At 36.7% G+C, this 27469-nt stretch overlaps 1 pseudogene; it reads left to right on the forward strand.

Annotated features, from left to right (window-relative positions):
• The first annotated feature begins 8243 nt into the window (after nt 1–8243).
• LOC109436039 (GDP-L-fucose synthase) lies at nt 8244–25904 on the forward strand (annotated as a pseudogene).
• The last annotated feature ends 1565 nt before the right edge of the window (nt 25905–27469 follow it).

A 27469-nucleotide genomic window follows, 5' to 3' on the forward strand; every position in this document is an offset into this window, starting at 1 on the left:
TGAAGTGCTTTTTTAATTTTTCTCATGAGGACAACTGGCTGACTTCCACTGAGAACTCTGAACCTTGGTTTCAGGATCAGAACCACAGAGCTAAGTTTAAACTCCAATGACGTCATGTCTTAAAAAGGTGGAATCTGAAGCAGCATGATCGTGCAACTCCAATAAAATGGACAAGCACTGTTGCTTTTGTTCGACAGTCAAAACACGTGGAATAAACGTCCCACTCACTTGCCTCATGTTCAAATCTGTTGTTAAAATGTTTTGAATGGAGCCATAAGAGATATTCAGATCCTCAGAAATTTCCCTAATAAACAGTCACCTGTTTGATCAAATCATTTCACTTACTCTTTCAACATTCTCTTGGGTTTTTGATGTTGAAGGATGTCCTGATCTCTCCTCATCTTCAGGTGATTCATAACCATTATGAAATGGAGTGAACCACTTGTAAACCGTCTTCATGGTCACTACAGCATCACCATAAATTCATCTTAACATTTGATGTGTTTCTTTAGCACTTATTTTGCAGTTTGAAGCAAAATTTCATGTTAATGCATTGTTCATGATCCATGATTTATGGCACACTTTAAAACACACCTTCTCTCAACCATAGCTCACACCTTACTAACTACACCAGGCAAGTTGAAACTCATTATACAGTTACTAATGTTCAATACACTGCTTCTCCTCTTGAAGATCCCTGTTTTTTTCCATTGGATGGCACTCAGCAGCAGCATTCACCATATTTTGTGATCAAACCTCAGTGTCCTATTTGGTCCAGTGGCACAGTCTCCTGGATCACCTGTGTGTGTGTTCCAGGAGTGTCCCGTGTAGTTTTTTTTTTTTTTGCATTCTTCTGCTGTAATTGAGCCTAGATTGTTTTTGTGTATCAGTGAGTAGGATTGACTTTCAGGCTAACTGGCTGTGAGGATTGGCTATGCCCACAGAGTACGAACTGCTCTGTGGGGGTTGACCCCTCAGAGGGGGATTTGCCACAGTGGGGTCTTGTGCCTATTGAGACCACCCTTCAGGTATGCCACTTGTAGGGTTAATTGGGTGATATTCTGGTGTGGTCTGAACCAGCTTCTGAGTGTGTTGTTTCTGGTGTCTCTTGAGAGTATCGCTTGTGCAGTCCAATATCAGTCTTGTCTATGAACAGCCCAGAGCTGCCTTGTAGGAGTTACGAAGCTGTATGTGGTTTGTTGCTGCCTGTGCACGAACTGGAGGTGTGTGGAGATATTCTCGTTGTGAATCTAAGCTGACTGCCTCCAGCTTTGGACAGCTTAGCAAAAGGCCCAGGGCTCCCCTAGGCCTGTTGCCACTTGCCAGTTGCCAGTAAGGCTCAGCCATTGGAAGAGCCTCCATAGTTGCATGGACTGGGCCAGTTAACCCAGTGTTGAGAGTGTCCCTCACAATGTAGCCCTAGCTGGGTGGCCAGAAGTCCAGGGAGTTATGGGGTGTGTGCTGTCATTTTTAAAAAGTTTATTATTATTATTATTATTATTATTATTATAAGTTCAGGTATACAAAACCATGTACTAGTTAGACATCTATACCCCTCACAAAGTGATAACCTCTCTCCCCCAATCTACTACCCCTCTGACATCGAACACAGCTGCTATAATTCCATATGCTGTACTCCACTTCCTCTGAATATATATATATATATATATATATATATATATATATATATATATGTTATAGTTTGACATTCATTATTATTCAGCTTCAGCTTCAGGTGTACACTGCAGTGGTCTGGCACCTACACCATTCATGAAGTGGTTTCCCTAAGATAAGTGTCCATCGGATACTCTACAAAATCTTTACAACCTTATTGATTATATTCCCCAAACTGTATTTTGTATCCCCGTGGCAATCTTGTGGTTACTGATTGTGCTTTCTAATCACCACCCCCCTCCCATTTAGTAACGCTCAGTTTTTCTTCTATATCTCTGAGACTGTTTCGGATTAGTTTGTTCATTTATTGTATTCTTTAGATTCCACATATAAGTGAGATCATATGGTATTTGTCTTTCTCTGTCTGACTTATTTCACTTAGCATAATGTTCTCTAGGTCCATCCATATTGTTGCAAATGGTAAGATTTCATTCTTCTTTATGGCTGCGTAATACTCCATTGTATAAATTTACCACAATTTCTTGATCCAGTCATCTACCGATGGGCATTTCAGTTGTTTGCATGTCTTGGCTATTGTGAACAGTGCTGCAACAGACATACGGGTGCATAATTTTTTTCTAATTAGTGTTTTTGACTTCTCTCGATAGATACCTAGGAGTGGAATTGCTGGGTCATAAGGTAATTCCATTTCCAGTTTTTTCAGATACCTCCATATTGATTTCCATAGTGGCTGCACCAATCTGCAATCCGACCATCAGTGCACGAGGGATCCCTTTTCTCCACATCCTTGCCAGCACTTGTTATTTGTTGATTTATTAATGATAGCCATTGTGACTGGGGTGAGGTGGTATCACATTGTGGTTTTTATTTGCATATCTCTAATGATTAGTGAGGTTGAGCATTTTTTCATATGTATGTTTGCCATCTGAATGTCCTCTTTAAAAATGTCTCTTCACGTCCTCTGCCCATTTTTTAATTGGGTTGTTTGGTTTTTTGGTGTTGAGTTGAACGAGTTTTTTAATAAATTTTGGATATTAACCCATTATCAGATATATGATTGACAAATATCTTCTCCCGTTCAGTAGGATGACTTTTTGTTCTATTGATGGTTTCCTTTGCTGTGAAAAAGCTTTTTAGTTTGATGTAATCCCATATGTTTATTTTTTCTCTTACTTCCCTTGCCCAAGGGGATGTATCTAAAAATATTACTAAGGGTAATGTCTGCAAACTTTCTTTCTATGTTTTCTTCTAGGAGTTTTATGGTTTCAGATGTCACATTTAAGCCTTTAATCCATTTTGAATTTATCCTTGTATGTGGTGTAAAGAGGTGGTCCAGCTTAATTTTTTTGCATGTGTCTGTCCAGGTTTCCCAGCACCATTTATTGAATAGACTGTCTTTACTGCAATGTAAATTCTTGCTTCCATTGTCGTAGATTAAATGACCATACAGGCATGGATTTATTTCTGGGCTCTCTATTCTGTTCCATTGAACTATGTGTCTGTTTCAATGCCAGTACCATGCTGTTTTCATTACTATAGCGTTGTAGTATAATTTGATGTCAGGTATCATGATACCTCCCACTTTGTTCTTATTTCTCAAGATTGCTGAGGCTATCTGGGGTCTTTTATGGTTCCGCATAAATTTTAGGATTATATGTTCTATTTCTGTGAAAAATGTCCTTGGTAGTTTGATAGGAATTGCATTGAATCTGTATATTGCCTTAGGCAGTATGGACATTTTAACTATATTAATTCTTCCTATCCATGAGCATGGTATGTGTTTCCATCTATTTGTATCTTCTTTAATTTCTCTCTTCAGTGTCTTATAATTTTCTGAGTACAGGTCTTTTACTTCTTTGGTTAAATTTATTCCTAGGTATTTTATAGTCTTTGAAGCAATTGTAAATGGGACTGTTTTCTTAATTTCTCCTTCTGATAGTTTATTATTGGTATATACAAATGCAACTGATTTCTGAATATTAATTTTGTCCCCTGCTAGTTTACTAAATTCATTTTTTAGTCCTAATAGTTTTTGGTGGAATCTTTTGGGTTCTCTATATATAGTATCATGTCATCTGCATATAGTGACAATTTTACTTCCTCCCAATTTGAATGCCTTTTATTTCTTTTTCTTGTCTGATTGCTGTGGCTAGAACTTCCAGAACTATGTTGAATAAAAGTGGACAGCTTTGTCTTGTTCCTGATCTTAAGGGGAAAGGTTTTAGCTTTTCACCATTGAGTATGATGTTAGCTGTGGGTTTATCATATATGGCCTTTATTATGTTGTGATATGGTCCCTATATTCCCACTTTCTTAAGAGTTTTTATCATAAATGGCTGCTGGATTTTGTCAAATGCTTTTTCTGGGTCTATTTTTTTGCATGTGTCTGTCCATGATTTTTATTTTTCATTTTGTTTATGTGGTGTATCACATTAATTGATTTGTGGATATTGAACCAACCTTGCATACCAGGAATGAATCCCACTTGATTGTGGTGTATGATCTTTGTAATATATTGTTGAATTCTGTTCCCTAATATTTTGTTGAGGATTTTTGCATCTATGTTCATTAGGGATATTGGCCTGTAGTATTCTTTTTTTGTAATGTCTTTATCTGATTTGGGGATCAGGATGATAGTGGCCTCGTAAAAAGAGCTTAGGAGCCTTCCCTCCTTCTGGGTTTTTTGCATAGTTTGAGGAGAATAGGTGATAATTCTTTTTTGAATGTTTTGTAAAATTCACCTGTAAAGCCATCTGGTCTAGGGCTTTTGTTTGTTGGGAGCTTATTGATTCCTGATTCAATTTCTCTGGTAGTAATCATTCTATTCAGATTTTCCATTTCTTCTTGAGTTAGCTTTGGAAAGTTGTATGCTTCTAGAAAATTATCCATTTCTTCCAGATTGTCTAATTTCTTGGCATACAGTTGCTCACAGTAATTTCTTAATTTTTTTTTGTTGTTGTTTGTATTTCTGTGGTGTCTGTTGTCACTTCTCCTCTTTCCTTTCTGATTTTATTAACTTGGGTCCTCTCTCACTTTTTTTGGATGAGTCTGGCTAAAGGTTCATTGATTTTGTTTATCTTCTCAAAAAAAATCAACTCTTGGTTTCATTGATGTTTTGTATGCATTTTTTGGTCTGTATTTCATTTATTTCCACTCATGTTTATTATCTCCTTCCTTGTACTCCCTTCGGGCTTATTTTGCTGTTCTTTTCCCAGATCCCTTAAGTGAAAGCATAAACTGTTGATTTGAGATTTTTCTTGTTTGAGGTAGGCCTGCATTGCTATCAATTTCCCTCTTAGGAGTGCTTTCACTGCATCCCATAGATTTTGGGTTCTTGTGTTTTCATTTTTGTTTGTCTCGAGATATCTTTTGATTTCTTCTTTGATCTCATTTTTGACTCGTTTATTATTTAGTAACATGTTATTCAGCCTCCATGTACTTGTATGTCTTCCAGTTTTTTTCTTGTAATTGATTTCTAATTTCATAGCACTGTGGTCAGAGAAGACACTTGATATGATTTCAGTTTTCTTAAATTTACTGAAGCTTGTTTTGTGGCATAACATGTGATCTATCTTGGAAAATATTCCATGTGCTCTTGAGAAGAATGTGTATTCTGCAGCTTTGGGGTGAAATGCTCTAAAAATATCGATGAAATCCAATTGGTTCAATGTGTCATTTAAGGCCACTGTTTCCATATTGATTTTCTGTCTGGAAGACCTGTCCCTTGCTGTCAGTGGTGTGAAGTCCCCTACTATGATAGTGTTACTGTTGATCTTGGTCTCTATGTCAGTCAATATCTGTTTTATATATTTAGGTGTTCCTATGTTGGGTGAATAGATGTTTACTAGGGTTACGTCCTCTTGTCAGATCAATCCCTTTATTATTATATAGTGCCCATCTTTGTCTTTTAATATATTCTTCATTTTAAAGTCTATTTTGTCAGATATAAGTATTGCTACTCAAGAATTTTTCTCATTTCTATTTGGATGAAATATCTTACTCCAACCTTTCACTTTCAGCCTGTGTGTATCTTTTGATCTTAAGTGAGTCTATTGTATACAGCATATGCAAGGGTCTTGTTTTCTTATCCACTCAGCCACCCTATGTCTTTTGATTGGAGCATTTAATCCATTTACATTTAAAGTGATTATTGATAGGTACATAGTTATTGCCATTTTGTTATTTGTATTTCTGGTCTTCATTAGTTAGAGTGTTTTCATCTTTCTTCTGCTTACAGAAGCCCTTTTAACATTTCCTGCAATGCCAGCTTGGTGGTAATGAATTTCTTTAGCTTATTCTTTTCTGAGAAGCTCTTTATCTCTCCTTCAATTTTAAATGATAGCCTTGCTGGATAAAGCAATCTAGGTTGTAGGCCTTTGTTTTTCATCACTTTGAATACCTCCTGCCACTCCCTACTGGCCTGCAAAGTTTCTGTAGAAAAGTCATTTGATAGTCTTACAGGAGTTCCCTTGTATGTAACCCAGTCTTTCTCTTGCTGCTTTTAGGATTCTTCCTTTGTCTTTAACCTTTGCCATTTTAACTATAATGTGTCTTGGTGTGGGCCTGTTTGGATTCATCTTGTTTGGAACTCTCTGCACTTTCCTGGGCTTGTATGTTGATTTCCTTCACCAAGTTAAGGAAGTTTTCAGTCATTAGTACTTCAAATATATTCTTGATCCCTTGCTCCCCCTCTTCTCCTTCTGATATTCCTATGATGTGCATGTTGTTGCACTTGATGTTATCCCACAGGTCTCTTAAACCATTTTCATTCTTTTTTCTTTTTGTTGTTCCGCCTGGGTGATCTCTGCTAATTTGGCTTCTAAATCACTGATTCGATCCTCTTCCTCATCTAACCTGCTGGTAATTCCTTCAAGTGTGTTCTTTATTTCAGTTATTGTATTCTTTAGTTCTAACTGGTTGTTCTTTATGATTTCTCTATCCTTCTTTATGTCGTCACTAAGCTCCTTAAACATTCTTATCATCAGTGTTCTAAACTCTCTCTCTGATAGGTTGGTTGCCTCTGTTTCATTTGGTTCCAATTCTGGAGGTTTCTTCTGTTCTTTTGTTTGGAATGTGTGTATTTGTTTCCTCATTCTGTCTGACTCTCTATGTTTGCTTCAATGTATTAGGTAGATCCCCTAGGGTTCTAAGTCTTTGCTTGGTGGTCTCATGTAGTATGTGTCCTTTATATTTGACTTGCACTGCTTTCTTATTCTCCTGTATGTGTGCTCCAGAGGTGACCCTTTTGTTGTATGTATTCTCCTGTTAAAGTTGTACTTTAATTGCTTTTGGCTTGTCAGTAGGTTGGATTGACTCCTAGGCTGACTAGTTGTGAGACTTCGCTTGCCCCTGTGGATGAGCTACTGTGTGAGGGTTAACCCCTCAGATGAGGCTTGGCCCCTATGGACTCTTTTGCCTGTAGAGAATTTCTTCTGGGTGTGTCACTTATAGGTCAAACTCAGTAATACTCTTGTTTGGTCTGGAGTTGGCCTCTGGGTGTGTTGAATCTGTCTCTTGGGCCGGGCCCTGGTATAGAGTGATTTCAGAACAAAACATATCAATCAGCACAACAACAACAGCAACAACAAAGAAAAAAACAAATATACTCACATGTAAAAACAACTGATAACCAACACTCAACACAGACAAAAATATCAAAAATACAAAAAAAAAACAACGAAAGAAAACAAAATATAGCAACAGCAAAAAAAAAAAAAAAAATTTGATACAGAAAAATGGAAAGAGGAATGAAAAGTAGGGCAAGGAAAAGAAAAAAAAGAAAAGATGAGAGAGAGAGGGGAAATATATGTGTGTGTGTGTGTGTATATATATATATATATATATATATATATATATATATATATATATATGCTAAAATGATAATATACTAAAAAAAAAAAAAAAAGCATCGCCAGTCTTGGCTTAAGCCCACCAAGCTATCCCCAGTTTGTCCTCTGCTGCATAAAGACTCCTCTGTGTCTTGTGGAGGCAGAATCGGCCACCTGGTATCCAGAGTGATGCTGGCAATGATGCAGTTCTAGATGAGTGGGGATATGGGGTGTGGCTAGTAGTTTTTACAAAGTCAGTGGAGTTTCTGCTCTTGCCTGCACAAACATGCACTTAGAACACCCCAGCCAGCCACTGGGAAGTGGGCTTATTTCCTGTGCGCTGGTCCCCTAGGTCTTAGGGCACTTCTGTCGGTGGTGTGGAGGGTGCAAGATTTCTGAATTGCTGAAAGCCCAGAGCTGCCTCTGTCACCTACTGCTGACCCCTGCATGTGTCTCCACAGCTGTAATTGCCCTGCCAGTAGCAGCCCAGATAAGGTGGGGGCTGGGAAGGCAGGTGTCTTCCATCTCCTAGCCAGGCCTCTTCCCTAGGTCACAGCAACAAACTGGCTTTTTCCAGATTCTGAGTGCTACAGCTCCTGTGTAATCTGACACTACTCCTCAGTTCAGGGACCAGCTTGAGACTCTGGAAGGGCGGGGGTAAGATTGCTGTGGGAAAGTGGGAGGAGGGCCCCCCCCCGCCCCCTCGTATGGAGCTTGCTATTTGTCTGACCTAGGGCCCAGCTGGAGATCTCACTGAGGTTACTGCCTCAAACGCTGGATATGCTGACGCCCAGTGAAAGAGCCCACCGCCTGGCTCTTGTGATCTCTGGTCTGTGTCCTGAGGCCTCCGAGTCACAGCAGCTGCCTGTGGATGCAGGCCGAGTCTCCACACTGCTCCCTTCCCTCTTCCCATGCTCGCCCGGTTTGCCCACCTTCAAGTAATCTTTGTGCGAGAGTCTTAGCTGTTCTGTGTGATGAGCAGAGAATCTTTTGATTAGTTATAAATGTTCAATTTGTGGTAAGTTCCGTAGGAGAACTCAGGAAGCCCACCTGACTGCCGCCATTCCTATGATATCACCCCCCTTCATAGTATTCTTGTAGGCCATGAGTGATCTTAATTTTTTGTGATTTGTCATAAATTATATCACATTGAACTGTAACTACTTTTTTCATATTGAATTTCTTTTGTGATGAGGAAGGCAGATCAATAAAAAAAGCGTGTATAATTAACTAGTCTCGATACCTTAAGTAACTTCAGTATTAACATTAGGAAGATGGCTGAGCCCTGAATGCTGTTTATTATATGTGTTCTAGTGAGAAATTTCCTAGGTGACTCAGGATTCCTAGTAGAACACTGATGAAAAATTATGCTAGTAGGTAAGGATAGGTAGAAGGAGTTTTCTTATGGAAGGGAGTAAGAATAAAAGTTAAATATAGAAACAATGAATTTAGAGGGAAAATGGTAGGACATCATATTTCAGATAAGCAGAAGAGAACTGAAAAGAAAGATCATTTCATTATACTAGGTACTAGATAAAATTCTAAGTTTTAATCATACCGGTTAATTCAGCTAAATTCTTGGCATTAATTCTTCTGATTCATTGATATATAAAATGATGTGTAAATGCTTAGTTTTCCTAGTCAGTAGATATCTAACTTTTCCAGAGTTGTTTCCTGTTTTGTTCATTTTCTTGCTAGTGTCTTCTATTTTCATATGCATCCTAAGTATTTTGCATTATTGTCTTACTATGGGTTTTCTCTACTGCATAACACTTCTGATTAAAAATCATCATCTTCAATTTTAATTGGCAATTTCTGCATTACATTATTTGACATTCCTGCTAATAAATTGATCCCACTTGCCTGTCAAATATGGCAATATAGCAAACTGGTGATGAGCCAACAATTCAACCTGAGCACTATGGGTCCAACTACTGGCATTATGCAAGCTGTCCAGTTTTAGTTCAATGTTGTCTCTCCCCAAAATTACATATAGGTTCAAAGCAGTCCTAATCAGGATACAACCATTTGTCTTGGAAATTGACAAGGTGATTATAAATTTATACATATTTTCAAAGGGTTAAGAATAGCCAATTATCTTGAGGAAGAATATGATGCTTTATTAAAAAGATGTAGTAATACTACACATCTGCTTCTGGTGATGAAATGGTTTCTCTCAAGTACTGCTGCACAAGAATAAAAGATAACCAGAAAAACATCTATTACATCACAGGTGAGACCAAGGACCAGGTAGCTAACTTGGCCTTTGTGTAATGTCTTTGCAAGCATGGCCTAGAAGTGACCTATATCATCAAGCCTATTGATGAATAAGTACTGTGTCCAACAGCTGGAGGAATTTAAGGGGAAGACTTTGGTGTCAGTCACCAAAGAGGGCTTAGAACTTCCAGAAGATGAAGAAGTGAAAAAAAATCAGAAAGAGAAAAAAAAACACAAAGTTTGAAAACCTCTGCAAGATTATGAACGACATCTTTGAGAAAAAAAGTAGAAAAGGTGGTTGTGTCAAACTGATCGGTGACATCCCCATGCTGCATTGTCACAATCACATATGGCTGGACAGCAAACATGGAAAGAATCATGAAGGCTTAAGCCCTAAGAGACATGTCAGTACACGGCGGCAAGGAAACACCTAGAGATAAACGCTGACCATTCCATCCTCGTGACCTCAATGCAAAAGACAGAGGCTGACAATAATGACAAGTGTGTGAAGGGCCTGGTCATCCTACTCTATGAAACTGCGCTTGTCTTCCGGCTTTAGTCTGAATGATTCCCAGACACATACCAACAGGATCTACAGGACGCTCAAACTCAGTCTCGGTATTGATGAAGATGACCCCACTGCTGATGACAACAGTGCTGCTGTAACTGAAGAGATGCCGTCCTTCAAAGGGGACAATGACATGTCACGCATGGAAGAAGTAGACTAAGCTCCTCCTGTAGAATGGCTTGTACATGTGTTCAATACTTTACCTTCATCCCCTCTGATATACTTTGAAAAATTTTTTAAATTTCTGTTAACGTTTAAAAATTCGTATGGCATGACAATAACTACTTAAAAGAAAGATACAATTTATTTCTACTTTTAAGTGTATGATACTGTGATACCTTAGGCATTAAAGCAAAGCTAGTTTTTCCTTTCTTGTATCATGTTGGCTCATTTTAACGGATTGAGGTTACGTTTGTTGTAAAATGTATGTAACTTAATGATAACTTTGTGGTCTAAAGTATTTAGCTATCAAGTGAATTCCCTAGTGTATCAAACCTTTTGTCACTAAAGTGTTCTGAGATATACTGATGTTTAAAAGGAACATATTGGTTAAAACAACTTTAATCTCCTAGGATTGTTTTAAACCTCCCATCCCCTGTAGTCATTAACTGCATGTACCGACCTCTAGAAATTAGTATGTTAAGTTGAGCCAACTTGATGGGAGTAACTATCCACAGAGCCTGTTTTCCAAAGAAAAGGATTGTTTAGAGTAGCAAAACTATAAGCCTAACTAGGCATGATGTAAAGCTGTTTGAAAGTAACTAGAGCAAGTTTTGTGAATAGAAATGTAGTGTTTAAATCACATTCTGCTTTAAAAGATTGTGACAAATACAGAAGAATTATAAATAAACAAATAAATAAATAATAAAGTAATTAAGATTTTTTTTAATTATAAGAATAGACCAGTGAAACAGAATAAAGATTCTAGAGCCCAGAAACAGACCCACATAAAGTCATCTGATTTACTTCAAAGTTAACACGTCAGAATAGTGGGGTAAGAAATTTCCTTTCAACAAATGGTATCAAACCAAATTTTTTTTTAAAAAAAGAAGGCATTCCTGTTGTTAATCAGGCTGGGAGGATAGACACAGATAGTTGCAGTTTAAAGGAAATATTGTTTCTATTGAGGTCATACAATACCTGTAATATGCCATAATAATCACCTTTTTGAGTAACTGCTGCTTTCTTAACATTGACAACCACTCCCCTACCCAGCACCCCCATCCTCTGGTCAGATTTTCTATTATTTGTTACTAGGGAAACCCAAATGCTAAAACTTCCCTCACCTATTGCCAATAACCAAACTCTTGTTAATGTGCACTTTTTCTAATCCAACCTCAGAAATAGCAACCACTCAAGAACTGACCCACTTTCTTTCGACTCTTTTCAGAATCTTTCAGTAATAATCCAAACCTTACAAAAGACACTTACCTCCTCCATCTTCTCAAATGACATTCCACATGTCCTCTGAAATACCCTTCCCTTGCAGTGAGTCAATAAATCTGATTTTCTGAGACTACTGGTTTGTTCCTGGTGGTCATCAACAGGAGTTTGTGAGCTCTAAATGTGAAATGTAAAACTAGAAAGCATTTGGAATATAATATAGACAAAACATCTTCATGACCTTGTGATAGGCAAAGACTTATGAGAAAGAAAACAAATAGCACTAACCATAAAGGAAATGATTGACAAGTCTGACTATGTTAAAATTAAGAATGTCTTTTAATCAAAATATACTATTAAGAGAAAGAAAATGCAAGCCAACGAGTATGACCTACCATCTGAAATACATTTAATTGGACATACATATTATGGACAAAGGAGCTCATGTCCGTAATATACTAAAAAAAATTCCTAGAAATTAACAAAAGACAACAACCTAATAGGAAAATGGGAAACAGATTTATTGAGGCAATTTGGAAAGAGGATATCCACATTGGTAAAATTACATTGCAAAACTGTTCATGAACCTCTGTTAAAACTGAACTTCCGCATAGTTCCACTCACTGGTATATGACCAACAGAAATGGGTGCATGTATGTACCAGAAGGTTAGTGCAAAAATGCCCGTAGCACAACTGTTCATAAGATCCAGAAACTAGAAATGACCATAATTGTCAGTAAGAATGGAATGAGCTATGAGTAAGTTCATTTGCAGGAGATTTATACAATGGTATACTACGAATAATTAAAAAGAGGACAAAGTTCCCACATACAACAACTGGGATGAGTTTCATAATATAATGTTGAACCAAAAAAGTCAGTAACAAGAGAATACATACTGTATGATTCAATCGCAATAAATTTCAAAAGCAGGCAAAACTAACTTACAGTATTAGAAAAGAGGGTGGGAATAGTGATAGGTATGGGGCACAAAGAGGGCTTAGATGCTGGAAGCAATTCGGTGTATTGACTTAAATAATCAAGTCACCAACCCACACACTTTTGATTTGATAACATAACTGTCTATATGTTATTCTTTTCTAGATGCTCTTTTTATAAAGAGGAATGGCAGTTAAGCATAGAGAGAAGGCAATACACAACCCCAAAGGAAATAGCTAAAACATACGTGAGTCTTTAAAATTGAGAGAGATTCTCAGTTACCAAAATGCATTCCACGTGTTTCTTTCACTGTCAATCGTGCAAAACAAGACTTTAAGTGAGAGGGTTTATCTGAGCTGTGACAGGGAAACTGAGGTTTTCCTGGGAGATTTTTCAGTCATTACTGGGTTACTGAGACATTTTGGGTAGAAAGACAGAGTTTGTAAAGAATGTATCGCACAGAATTTCTCTAAGGTTTGCACCTAATCTGGTGTGCTTGAGTCAGGGTTTCTGCAAGGTTGTCATCTGGGCATACCACCCCAGAAGATTAGTTAACATCAATCTCTGGTTGATTCAGAGATGTAAATCTCAGTCCGATAGCAGATAAATTTGCGACAATGATCAGGTCAGGAAAGGGTCAGGGGCATGGGTCAAATGTGAAAAATACATAAAAACTGGGAACCTATATTAGTTTGCTAGGACTGTCATAACACAGTATTACAGATTAGATAGTTTAAATAACAGAAATTTATTTTCAACTGAAGTCCAAGGTCAAGGTGTTGGCAGGGTTGTTTATTTATGAGGACTCTCTTTGTTTGTAGATGGCTGTCTTCTCCCTGTGTCTTCACATGACACTCCCTCTGTGTGTGCCTTTGTCTTAATCTCTTTTTCTTATAAAGACACCAGTCCTATTTGAGTAAGGTCCACCCAAATGACCTTATTAAACCTGAATTACCTCTTCAAAAGCTCTACCATCAAATATAATCACATTCTGAGGTACTGAGTGTTAGGACTTCAATATACGAATTTGGGAGAGAGGGGCACAATTCAGTCCATAACAGTACCTATACATGTGCATTAAATGATTAATGTAAAATAACTCACAACTATTTTTAAATTAAGTTTAACATTGATCAAAAGTATTTATATCAATGAAAATGTCAATCATGCCCGAGGAAAAAGGAATTGACACAAACCTAAGTGAGTACATACAATTGAGATCTGATCCATTTCTCCTATGGACTGAATTGTGTCCTTCCAAAAATCTTATGTTCAAACCCTAACCCTCAGTGGGACTGTATTTGGAGATAGTGCTTTTAAAGATGCAATTAAATTTAAGTGAGATCATAAGCGCCCTAAGTATTGCTGTCTTTATAAGTGGAGACACAGGATGTACACGCAGAGAAAAGGCCACGTGAGGCCACAGTGAGAAGACAGCCATCTGCAAGCCATGGTGAGAGGCTTCAGGAAAACCTGACTCTGCCAACATCCTTTTGATTATTATTCATTTCAGGTGTACAGATCGATATAGTAATCAGACATTGAAATAACTCAAAAAGTCTACTGCCCACCCGTCCCTGTACATAATTATTAGATTCTTGGACTTCCAGCCTCTGGAACTGTGAGAAAATAAATTTCTGTTGTTTGAGCCACCCAGTGTTTTGTTATGGCAACCCTAGTGGATTAATACAGTTACCCAAATATATTCAATTTACATTTCACAGAGGATTGTAAAAAGCCGAGTTTTAAATAAGGGAGAGTATTGGGAAGTCACAGGGAAATCAGTTTTGCAGCTCATAATTGGGCAGGTTTTCTATCAAAGTGGGTATATTTGGTTTAGAGTGCTGGCCAGTTCTCTATCTGTGCACACCCACAACAAATCAGCCCCCTGATTGGTTCAGAGCAGTGAATCTTTACCACATGAATGATGAGTTGCTGTACTTTACACCTCTTCCACTAAGAAATATACACAACTTTTGTTGGATTTTTTTTTATTTCATAGGCAATATAGTGTACATTTGTGTTTACTTCAACCCATTTATCAAGTGACCAACAAAGCTAGCTTCTCTGAGTGAAGCTACAAAAGAAAAGTGTCCCCAGAATGATTCAAGTTGTAAGGTGAGCAGTTTGCCATTAGGCCTTCAGCATCCATTCAACAGATTCCACATCTCTTTAAACATCTTATTACTTCACGGAAATGCCCTATAACTTGTTGATAAAAACAATAATTGAGCCTGTTTAGCAGATAGTCCTACATGATATGCTGGCACCAGCTCATGTGGCACTAAGGAAGATAATGGCAGAGAAACCCGTGAGGCAGAATGTGAATAGTATTTTAGGTCATCTACATAAGAGAAACGATGGACTAAGGCAAATGCGGAAGGGAAATCTAGCCTGTACCTTGCTCACTAAGCCTAGCATCTGGTGACCAGCTGCATAAACCCGAGGGAAGTGTGACTTTTCTAATTTGTCTTCCTGAAGGGGTGCCTTTTTGTAACTTTTTCACCCAGAAGGGGAACTGTTTTGAATTAGGTTACCATAAAATCAGACATTGAGAAACGAATTTAAGTGTGAATAGTTTATTTGAAAGGTGATGTAGGTAAATAGCAGTGGGGAAGTGGGAAAGTAAGACAAGGGGGGAAATAAACCAAGAACGTGTACATTATCAAACTCGTCATCACTGTGGCAACAACAATTTAATGACACTGAGACTCTCTGGGGGACAGTGAGGAATACACCTCTTAGTTATACCAACTGAGAAGTGAGAAAACTGGGATATCTGTCCAACTTTCCATAATGAAGGATGCTTCCAAATGACTGTGATGGAAGAGAGGTCCCTTACTCACCTGCACATATATACAACACGAGCAAGAAATAAATATTTGCCATTTAAAAAATTTTAAATCTTGCATGCGATTGTCATTGCTAGGTAGCATTTCAATATGTGATTAAAACAAAATTATTTGTACATAACTATTGATAGATATTTTGATACTTTCCAGATTTGGGCCATTATGAAAAATATCGTGACTTGCAGTTAGATTTTTAGATTTGATCTTCATCTATGATGATTTGCAGTCTATTATGTACCTAGGTGTATGCTTTAAAAAATAATAATCTGATTCAACATTTGGTGTGATTTTTCAAGCTTATGACTCATATCTTCAATAATAATAAAAAAAAAAGACTTAACAATTCAAGTAATACCTTTATGTCATTTCTTCCATTCTCTTTATTTGGAACTCATTTTAGTCAAAAACTTAATCTCAAACTATTCTTTGTGTTTCTTAGTCTATTTTTCATAGTTCAAATATCTTTCTTGCTCTGTAATGCATTCTGTGCCAGTTCTTCTGTACTGTCTTCCAATTCCTAATTCTTTATTCATCTGGATTCTAATATTTATCAGATGTTATTGTATTTTATGTTTCAGTGATTACAGTTTTAACTGCAAGATTTCTTACAGAGATCTGTTTTTGATTTTTAGCCTTTTTTCTTTGGTTTATGATTTATTGTTCATTTTTGGATATTAACATTTTCATTTTCTATGGTAGATAATAAACATTCATTCTAAAGTCATTTTCAAGTTGTTTTAATCTTTCTGCTTCCTCAGCAGTAAATTATTTGCTTATTGTGTCTGTTGGCTATCATTATGTTGTTAGTTTCACTTTTGTGTATTGATAATTTAGTTTGGAGTTCCTCTTGAGTGGGAATTTCTTCCTGTCTCAGAGTTTTATAGTTGATTGTATGTGGTCTATGAGGGAACGCAGATAAGAAATAAGTTATATTTTGGCAGAGTCAAATTTTTTTTCCCCTTGACAAGTAACATAGATTCCAAGCCTAGGACAACAGGCACACTACCCTGATTCCATGCTCTGTGCTACCTCCCACGTCTTTAGAGAGGAGTTCGATACTATCTGAAGATATGGACAGTGGTAGAAGAGTTTTGGATTTACATATGCGTCAAATCATTCTGCTTAGGCCAAAGTCTCATACAATGAGCCTGATATGATTTCTTAAAATGTGTGGCATGCTTTTGATCCTAATTAACACATAGGAGTTTAGTTTTCAGATGTTTCTACTTTCTTCTGTTCTTTTGTCCAGTTGGCCTGTAACATCAGCCCCTATCATCCATTCCTTAGGGGAAGGGGTGGAATTGTCATAATTTCTGTTCTATGGGCATCTTAAATTAGTATTGAATATTGGTATGTCTTTAATATGTTAAAGACATATTTATGAAGTGCAAGTATAAGGATTTGAAAGAGAACTAGTAGCATTTAAGACTTGAAATTTTTGCTGTGTGTTTAATCGTTAGTTCTCTTCAAGGTTTGAATTACAGTTTATCTAAACAATCAGTACCTATTATACATTATAGCAGCTAGTTTTATAAAGCAACTTTTCAAAAATTTGTGTTGTAATATTTTCTCCTGAATCTTGCAGTCTTGCACTGATAGCCAGTTCTGTAGTATGTTGTTACAAAAAGGGACTAAATATAAATCAGTGGGTGTGTGTGTCCATTCATGCACATATAAAAGATGAATTGTTTGGCTTATCTTTTACAGATTTCAAAAGAGAGGTCTCTCGTGTACATTTCTATAATACAGCATCTATATAGAGCATTGCGTATTCACCACCCAGAGTCAGTTTTCTTATAATTTGACTAACCAACGTCACCTCAATAAATTTAATAAAAAAGAAAAAAGATCTCTCTCTTTCTCTCCCCCACCCTCTTTCTCAACCTGTCTCTCTAAAACACACATATTCCTAGTTTTCATGTGGCTGTACTGTCCTCATCAACATTTGTGCTCACCAAGACATGAGGCAATCAATATATTCTTAGGCTATCATACTTATTTCATGCTTACTTCCTCTGCTTAGAATCATAGTGTTTGTTCAGAGTATTTCATAGAAATAGAATTTATTAATCCTCTGATTCACATCAACATGAATTAATTATTGTGTATAATAAAGTCTTCTTAGTAACCAGGTTTTGTCTTTGTGATTTGCATGGGGGCATCAACAATGAGAAAGGACAATTTAAAATACTTGTATATAGTTATTTAATAAGGTAAGATATGAAAACTATATGGCTGCCTGAAAAAAAAAGTGCTTAAAATTTAAGGGACTGAAATCCTATACTATGCTATTATGTTCCTTAAGTATAAAGAACACAAAAGTGATGCAAATATTAATCTGCATAACGATGATAATTAGTGACTTCTCTTGAAACAGTAGAAGATCTGGTGACTCTGGCCTTATGTTTTTAGCGTGAATAATTGTTTAAAGCTGAGTAACAGTTGTATTGTCAGGGTGAATCATGTGCTCTCTAGGTTACCACAACATTCATCATTCCTTGGATTTCTGACATGGAGGGTGAGATTTTAAATCACCTTTTGACTTACAACCTTGAATCAATTAGGATAAAAATATGCTACTGATGAGAGGTAAGTAATTATTTTGGGGATGAATTAACTATCAGAAAAGGAACCAGTTTGAAGTTTCCAAAAGCAGAAAATAATGTACAAAAAGCAACTACTAATTTTCAAGGTACTAATATAATAAATTTCACAACATTATAAAAATTAAAAAATAGTCTTTCCACACATGATTCATGATTAAGTATAGTAGTAATGTGACATATTCATTTATGAATCTCCAGAGGTTAATGACAATTTCAAATAATGTTTCTAAGCTATAGAAACATCAAGGATACAGTGTGTTCATAAATAGTTTGCATCCTTCCATGGGGTTAAAAATTATGGGAATATTTAGCTTTTTGTCCATTGAGTGTGTTGGCCAGTTCTGTTCGGGTTCCTCTCTGTCCCCTAAGCAAAGTCCTTTCAACAGTTCCTACGTCTTTTGATCCATATATAAACCATGTTCCTCAATTAAGAGGCATCATAAATTCTACATCATACATAAAATCATTCAGGTTTGAAATATTTTGGTTGATTAATAACTCATTCTTGCCCCTTGATATTGTCTATTTCTTTTAATGATTCTGGGAAGGATAACCAGGGTAGTAGTGTAATAAAAATTGGCTGCTTACTAATAGCTTAGATGGTTGAAACTCATCGTTAAAATGATTATCGGTGGAGTTTAATTTTGTTCTCTCCCTGGACCCCATTACTGTGGTTAATCAAAAGTCTTCTGTGTGATTTCCTTAGCATAAGTAGTGTATGTAGCTTTTTAATTACGTTGTCAACTTGAATTTCTTTTTTTCTCGTAGAAAAAAAATGCATGTAGAAATATTTTGCTGTAAAGTAATACTTCACTTCAGTTGTCTTAATATGTGTTTCAGATGTAAGTTTTTCACATGAATTCTAAAACTAGGTTAACACAACAGTAAATTTTTTAATGCCATGTCAAAATTATGAAACGTTTACTTAAGATCAGAACATACTTCACCTTGTTTGTAGAAAAATTAGTTCTGAAATAATAAGTGTCTGAGCATCTAAAGGATGATTTGAGCAAGTAAGTTTTTGTTAAATTTAAAAGTATATGTAAGGACTTCAAAAAACACCTGTAACCCCAAGATTGAATACTATTTGGCCATGTGGTCTTTTACAAATTATATAAGTCCAGGTGTATTTGAATCAACAGGATTTAATGACAGCTTCCTTGTATTACACTCACTTTACAGAATGGAAACTTTCAAAAACACAGAATTTGTGAATGCCATGCAATCATCTTCCCTTAAATATAGCGATCAATTGATGAACTCAGATGTCACTGTCATGCCATCAGCACTTTATCAAGCTCAAATTGTGCATATTTCTGTTTAAAGCATCCTAAAAGGAGACACTTGCTGTCAGTTAAATAAACAGGCCATTAGATTGGAAATAGAATGATCCACACTGGCACAGTTAATTCATTTTCTAATTATTGCTGAGCTTTACCTGATTTTTAGACTCATCTCAGCAAAATAGGTGGTGGGTTTTCTTACTAGAAAACTGGAAACCTCTACCCTTCATTTTATGTTATTTTGTTTAACAAAACAACACTACCATACTTAGACATGACTGATACTGAGATACCTATCAGCTTGAATAACTCAAAATCTTGATGGCACATTTTTTTGCAAAGCTATGGAGAAATAAATATTTTGGGATTACAAAAGGGTACAACCACTTTGGCGCAGAATTTACCAATGTCTAGCAAAATTACACATGAACTTTTTTTTAATTTTTAATTTTTTTTATTAAAATTTATTGTGGTGACAATTGTTAGTAAAATTACATAGGTTTCAAGTGTACGATTCTAATATATCATCTATATATTACACTGTGTGTTCACCACACCGAGTCAGTTCTTCCATCACTATACATTTGATAGCCTTTTCCCTCTTCTACCCCCCCTTCCCCCTTACCCACTGGTAACCACTAAAGTATTGTCTGTGTCTATGAGTTTTTGTTTCTTTATTTGTTTGTCTTATTCCTTTGTTGCTTTCAGTTTTATACCCTACATATCAGTAAATTCATATGGTTCTTGATTTTTTCTGTCTGACTTATTTCGCTTGGCATACAATCTCAAGATCCATCCATGTTGTCGCAAATGGCACTGTTTCATCTTTTCTTATGGCAGAGTAGTATTCCCTTGTGTGTATATTCCACATCTTCTTTATCCAATCATCTATTGAAGGACACTTTGGTTGTTTCCATGTCTTGACCACCATAAATAAAGCTGCAATGAATATGGGAGCACATATATTTTTATGGATAAACGTTTTCAGATTTTTTGGGGCAGATACCCAGGAGAGTGATTGTTGGGTCATATGGTAATTCTATTCGTAATTTTCTGAGGAACTTCCACACTGCCTTCCATAGAGGCTGCACCAGTCTGCATTCCTACCAACAGTGTCTGAGGGTTCCCTTTCTCCACAGCCTCTCCAACACTTGTTGTTATTTGTCTTGTTGGTGACAGCCATTCTAACTGGTGTGAGGTGTTTCTGCACAGCAAAATAAACCATCAACAAAATAAAGAGGGAACAAACGGAATGGGAGAAAATGTTTGCTAACGATGCCTCTGATAAGGGGCTAATATCCAAAATATATAAGGAACTCATACAACTCAACAACAAAAAAACAAACAATCCAATTAGAAAATAGACGGAGGACCTGAATAGACAGTTCTCCAAAGAGGGCATGAAGATAGCCAATAGACATATGAAAAGATACTCAACATTACTAATCATCAAAGAAATGCAAATAAAAACCACACATGCATTTTTAATAAAGAATCTGACTCAATTTTTGACATTTGACTACTGATAGCCTTCATGCCCCACTGCTCCCCTTTATCCTTCTGCCCACATTTGGGCAAATTAATAAAAAATCCTGGGTACTCTATCTTTTAGTGCCATGGGAAATAAAAACTACACAATTGCTAGCCTTACTCAGGAATCCTCATGCTAACCCCAACCCCTAACCACTAGAGTCATCTTTTGTCACTCTCAAGCCATTCTTATTGAGGATTGAGAGCCAGCCCTGATCTCCTCAGAAAGCTTCATTATGTAATTAATACAACCTTTCATATCCTTGCAGTGTATATGTGGCATCATCAGTTTTGATATCCAAACCAATTTTAGGTGAGGGTCCATTCCATCTTTGCGAGGTGGCTGAACAAATTTATTTACTTTTGATTCATAGTCTACCTCCAGGAGTCTACACACACACACACACACACACACACACACACACACACGTACATTTATTCTTTGTAGCACCACTTTTGTAATCACAAAAAACTGTAAACAATATAAATGTCCAGTAATGAGACTGGTTCAAAAAAATTATTGACCAGCCTCACAATAAAATATTGTACAGATATAAAAAGGAATAAAAGAGATCTCTATATACTGCTATGGAGTGATTTCCAAAATATATTGTCAAATGATAAGAAGCAGATGCATAACAGTATGTATAGTATGCTAACTTGAATCTATGTAAGACAAATATGTATAAATATATATGTGAACCTACATATGTATACGTACTTGTTTATAGATTTCTTTGAAAAAATAAGGTAATCATAAAACAAATTAACAAAAGGTTTACCTTAAAAGTGAAACAGGGAAAGAATGTAGAGATAGAAATGGAAGCTGGACTACTATGTTTGTAAATTTGTAAATTTCACTTTGGGTGTACAAGGTGTGATCAAACAATGCAGTGAATGTTGAAATAAAAAAAATATTACACAGTAAAAGGCATATTGCCATTAATCACTCTCAAAATACTCCCCCTCATTTTGAACACACTTATCCCATCGTTCTTGCCACTTTCTGAAGCAGTTCTGGAAGTCCTCTTTCGTGAGAGTCTTTAGTTGCTCTGTCATGGCTGCCTTGATGTCCTGCATCATTTTGACTTTGAGAAAGAGCCAGAAGTCGCATGCTGCCAGATCCGGTGAATAAGTTAGAGGAGGATACACCGTAATGTTTTTATTTGACAAAAATTGCCATGTACCAGAAGTGATGTGTGACACAGAGCTTTGTCATGATGGAGGATGACTTACGGCACACTTTAAAACAACTCTCAACCATAGCTCACACCCAACTGGACTGAACAACTTGAAACTTGTCATGCACTGCTACTAAGGTTTGACATGCTGCTTCCTATATTGAAGATCCCTGTCTTTCCATTGGATGGCACTCAGCAGCAGCATTCACCATCCTTTTTGATCACAACAGAAAGGCTCCATGTCACACATTGCTTCTGGTATGGCAATTTCTGTCAAATAAAAACAGTATGGTGTGTCCTCATCCACCTTACTAACCGGACGTGGCACTGTGAGACTTCTGGCTCTTCCCCAAAGTCAAAATGACCATGAAATGTAAATGTTTTGAATCAATTCAGGACATTGAGGCAGCCATGACAGTGCAACTAAAGACATGAAAGAGGACTTCCAGAACTGCTTCAGAAAGTATCAAGAATGATGGTATAAGTGTGTTCAAAGCGAGGGTGAGTATTTTGAGGGGTATTAATGGCAATGTGTCTTTTACTGTAAACATTCACTGTAGTCTTTGATAACAACTTGTATACAAATATCTTACATACTATAAAGCAAAATTAAGTCAAAATGAAAAAAATCAATACTTAAAAACAAATAATTAATTCAAATAAATGGTGCATCTTTTTGGTGGCATAAATGCAATGAGAAAAATGATTTCAAATGACTTTAAAACATAATAATTATATATCATTAATATGAAATATCCTAAGCATAAAATAAACTGCAAAGAAACCTTAAATTATTCCATAATCTTATTTTACTAATAATATTGATAGTTTTAATCTGAAACCTTTATGTAGATATTGCAAAATGAAGCAAATAAATAATTTTGTTTAATCCTTAGAAACTAATATTTTCTGCACAATGGACCAAAGATACAAAAACATGAACTCATAATTTTAAATTGGAAATATCAGGAAGCACTCATAATATATTATGTATTCAAAAGTATCTATCTTCTTGTGGTACATATATACAATGGAATATTACACATAAGAAAAGATGAAATACTGCCATTTGCAACAACATGGATAGATCTTGAGATTATCATGCTAAGCAAAATAAGTCAGACAGAAGAAGTCGAGAACCATATGATTTCACTCATATGTGGGATATTAAACTGAAAGCAACAAATGAACACGACAAATAAACAAGCAAAAATCATAAACACAGACAACAGTTTAGTGGTTACCAGAGGGTAAGGGGGTAGTGGGGATGGTAGAAGAAGGTAAAGGAGTAAAATACATGGTGACAGATGGAGATTTAACTTTCGGTGGCGAACACTCACTGCAATAGGTAGATGATGTATTATAGAATTGTACACTTGAAACCTATGTATTTTTATTAAATAATCACCCCAATAAATTTAATTTTAAAAAATTCAAAAAAGTATGCATCTTCTTGATTTCCATTGAAAACAAAGGCAAACCTAGATGTGATGAGTAGCCCTAATATGAGATTATGATCTCTAGATGTAGTTTTCCAATTAAAACAACTGGAAATTTTTGTTGTAATAGCTAATAGCAGGTATGGGGCATAAAATATACAAAATGAGCCTGGAGCATGTTGTCATACCAGAAAACAAAGAAGCTATAAAAATATTTTTAGGATCATACAAATGAACTCAGTAGACCTACTTGAAGAGTTTACCACTGGCCAATGTTAAAATAATTTGAGCATCAAAAAAATAATAACTGCAATGGATATAAACATAACATACATATTAAAAAAACAAGAGTTAAATAAAAGGCATCCAAAATGAAATGGAAGACGTAAAACTGTCATTATTTGCAGATTACATGATACTAGATAGAGAGAACCATAAAGATTCCACCAAAAACACTATTAGAATTGATAAGTGAATTCAATAAAGTAGCAGGATACAAAATTAATATTCAGAAATCCGTCACATTATTATACACCAATAATGAACAATCAGAAAAAGAAATTTAAAAAAACCTATCTCATTTACAATTGCATCAAAAAATAAAGATTAAAAAAAATCAAAACAACAACAACAACAACAAAAAAAAAATCCTAGGAATAAATTTAACCGAAGAGGTAAAATACCTGTACTTGAAAAACGATAAGACATTGAAGAAAGAAATCGAATAATATACAAATAAATGGAAGCATATACTAGGCTCATGGATAGGAAGAATTAGCATCTTTAAAATGTCCGTACTACCCAAAGCAATCTATAAATTCAATGCAATTTATTTCAAAGTACCAATTAAATTGTTCACAGAATTTCAAAGAAGAAATGACCGAATTATTATATCACCATTTGGCAAACCCCAACATTGCGGTATCATCAATGGATGCCGAAACAATTATGTGAAAAGCTGATAGAGGATTTTATAATGACTGAATCAGGCTTATATACTTGATCTACTTCTCAGTCTTATCGTCAGTATAAAAGAGGCAATAAAATATTATGGACTTTAGGATATGATTTGATGAGAAGTTAAAAAAACAAAACAAAACATTGTCTATGAAATATTATTGCCAAACATTTACCTGATAAGGCTTTAGATCTTATGTAACTAAGGCTACTACAGTCTGCATGAAATACAAGAGAGGAACTTATTAAATGATATAATGAAAATACAATCTGCAAAATCTTGAGTGTGTATGACTGCAGCAGTTGGTCTCAAACTTTAGAGTACATCAGCAAATTGTTGGGCTTCTCTCCCAGAGTTTCTGATTTAATAGGTTTGGGTTAGGCCCGGAAAACCTGCATTTTTAAGTTCTCAGGTGATGCTGACGCTGCTGGTCTGTGTACTTACACTTCGAGAACCAGTGGCTTCTTCAGCAACTATGTAGCACCTGTAGATTAAATACAGTTAAGAGGGGCACCGGGTAGGTAGGGTAGGGTATAGGTGCAAGCGACATGGGTGAGCCCCGTGGTCCATGTGGATCCTAGTGACAAGGGGCTCTGGGCTGGTGGGAAAAAACATTCAGAAGGTGGTAGCAGATGGGGCCAGGCTGCCCAGAAAGGAATGGCTGTCTCCCCTAAGGAGGTTGATCTCAGGGATGCTGCTAAGACCTGAGCCCTATTTGAATAGGTCCAGCCCATACACATCATCCATCTTGCTGCAATGGTGGGGGCCTGTTCCATAATATCAAGCATAATTTGGACTTCTGGGGGAAAAACGTACAAGTCAACGGCAACATCCTGCATTCGGCCTGGCCTTCAAGATGGGAATGCAAAAGGTGGTCTCCTGCCTGTCTACCTGCATCTTCCCCGACAAGACCACCTACCCTATAGATGAGACCATGATCCACAACGGGGCACCACACAACAGCAATTTTGGCTACTCCTCCATACGCCAAGAGGATGATCCATGTACAGAACAGGGCCTACTTCCAGCAGCACAGCTGTGCAGTAGTCCTCATCAATGCCTTCGGGCCCCACGATAACTTCAACATTGAGGATGGTCACATGCTGCCCAGGCTCATCCACAAGGTGCACCTGGCAAGAGCAGAGGCTCAGCCCTGTTGATGGGGGGCACAGGGAAGCCTTGGAGGCAGTTCATCTTCTCAGTGGACCTGACTTGGCTCTTTAACTGGATCCTGCGGGAGTACAATGAGATGGAGACCATTATCCTGTTAGGGGAAGAGGAGGATGAGGTTTCCATCCAGGAGTGGCCAGGGTTGTGCTGGAGGCCAGGGACTTCCATGGGGAGGTCACTTTTGATACAACCAAATCAGACGGGCAGTTTCAGAAGACCACGGATAAGACAAGCTGTGGTATTACCTACTCGACCTCGGGTACACTTCCTTCAAGTCTCTGTGAAGGAGACTGGTGCCTGTTTCACCGACAACTAAGTGCAGGCCTGAAAATGAAGTGCAATGGTGGGGCCGGCTTCAGCCTCCCCCTGTCCCTAGTGGCTGCTTAGCTGGCAAAGCCCAGTGGCCACCACACTCAGAGCCTGCCAGCAGTGGAGGGCACTGCCCAGTAACTTCGGCTCCACGTTCCACTCCCTCCACCAGGGTGGCTCCAGGCAGCAGTCTAGAGGGGCCACTGCTCATGTCCGTCCTCAGGGAAACCAAGGCCTGGCCAGGTCTGGCATCTTGCTCCCCAGTGCCAGTGCCTGGGTCTTGAGTGTGTCCACTTCTGATCTTGCTCTCACACTCCCTGAGAGCCAATAAAGTGCATTTCACAGAAAAAATAAAATAAGGTAAATTAAATTAAAAACCACGTAAGAAACACGCCAGCAAAATATTATCTGTGGATCTTGTTTGGATCTTGATCTGAATAAACATACTGTAAAAATATTTAGGGGAAAATTGGAGGAATTAGATCACTAATAATTTATATCAGAAATTATTGTTAAATATTTATATGTGATAAAAAGTTTTGTGCTTGATGTGCTTTTAAAAGTGTTTATCTTAAAGATATATACTAAAGCATTATGGGTTAAAATATAGGATGGCTGTTGATAACACCCATGGTGTTTTTATATGAATCTCTCTACTTTTCTATATGGTTGAAATTTTCTAAAATAAAAATTGATTTATAAAATTAGTAGCTATACCCTCAGTTATTTTCAAGATAGATTCTAAAATATTATATATATATATATATATATACACACATATATATGTGTGTGAGTGTGTGTGTATATATACATATATGTGTGTGTGTGTATATATATATATATCCAAGAAAATATATACATATTTTAAGAAAGGAAAACTCAATACTCAATACATACCGATAACAAAAGATATACCATCAGCATCCAGACACTTCTGATTATGGCAAACTACTCACTTGAGCAAAGTTGACCAAAGTGTCCCCTTGTACACATTTTTTTGGCACCCCTGGTATATATATAAACATGTATGTATATTCTTCTTGCATCTCTCTTCTCTCTCCCTCAATGTAAAGTGGATTACCTTAAGGCTTTCAGTCTTCTCTTGGAAGGCCACACAATTAATGAATCTTTGTTCTGAGTTACTTTATTCAAATAAAAGGTTTTACTGGGTGCCACAACTTAGAACTTTCACCAGAGGCATTTTTTTTTTTCAGGGTCTGCAAAAGCCTCTATTTTTTTTAAAAAGTTTATTGAGGTGACAATTGTTAGCAAAATTACATAGATTTCAGGTGTACAATTCTGTATTACATTATCTACAAATCCCATTGTGTGTTCACCACCCAGAGTCAGTTCTCCTTCCATCACCATATATTTGATCCCCCTTACCCTCATCTACCACCTCCTTCCCCCCTTACCCTCTGGTAACCACTAAACTATCATCTGTGTCTATGAGTTTTTGTGTCTTATTTGTTTGTCTTGTTCTTTAGTTGTTTTTGGTTTATATACCACATATCAGTGAAATCATATGGTTCTCTGCTTTTTCTGTCTGACTTATTTCGCTTAGCATTATAC

This window comes from Rhinolophus sinicus, chromosome X, assembly GCF_036562045.2.
Source record: "Rhinolophus sinicus isolate RSC01 chromosome X, ASM3656204v1, whole genome shotgun sequence".
NCBI classification, from domain to species: Eukaryota; Metazoa; Chordata; class Mammalia; order Chiroptera; family Rhinolophidae; genus Rhinolophus; species Rhinolophus sinicus.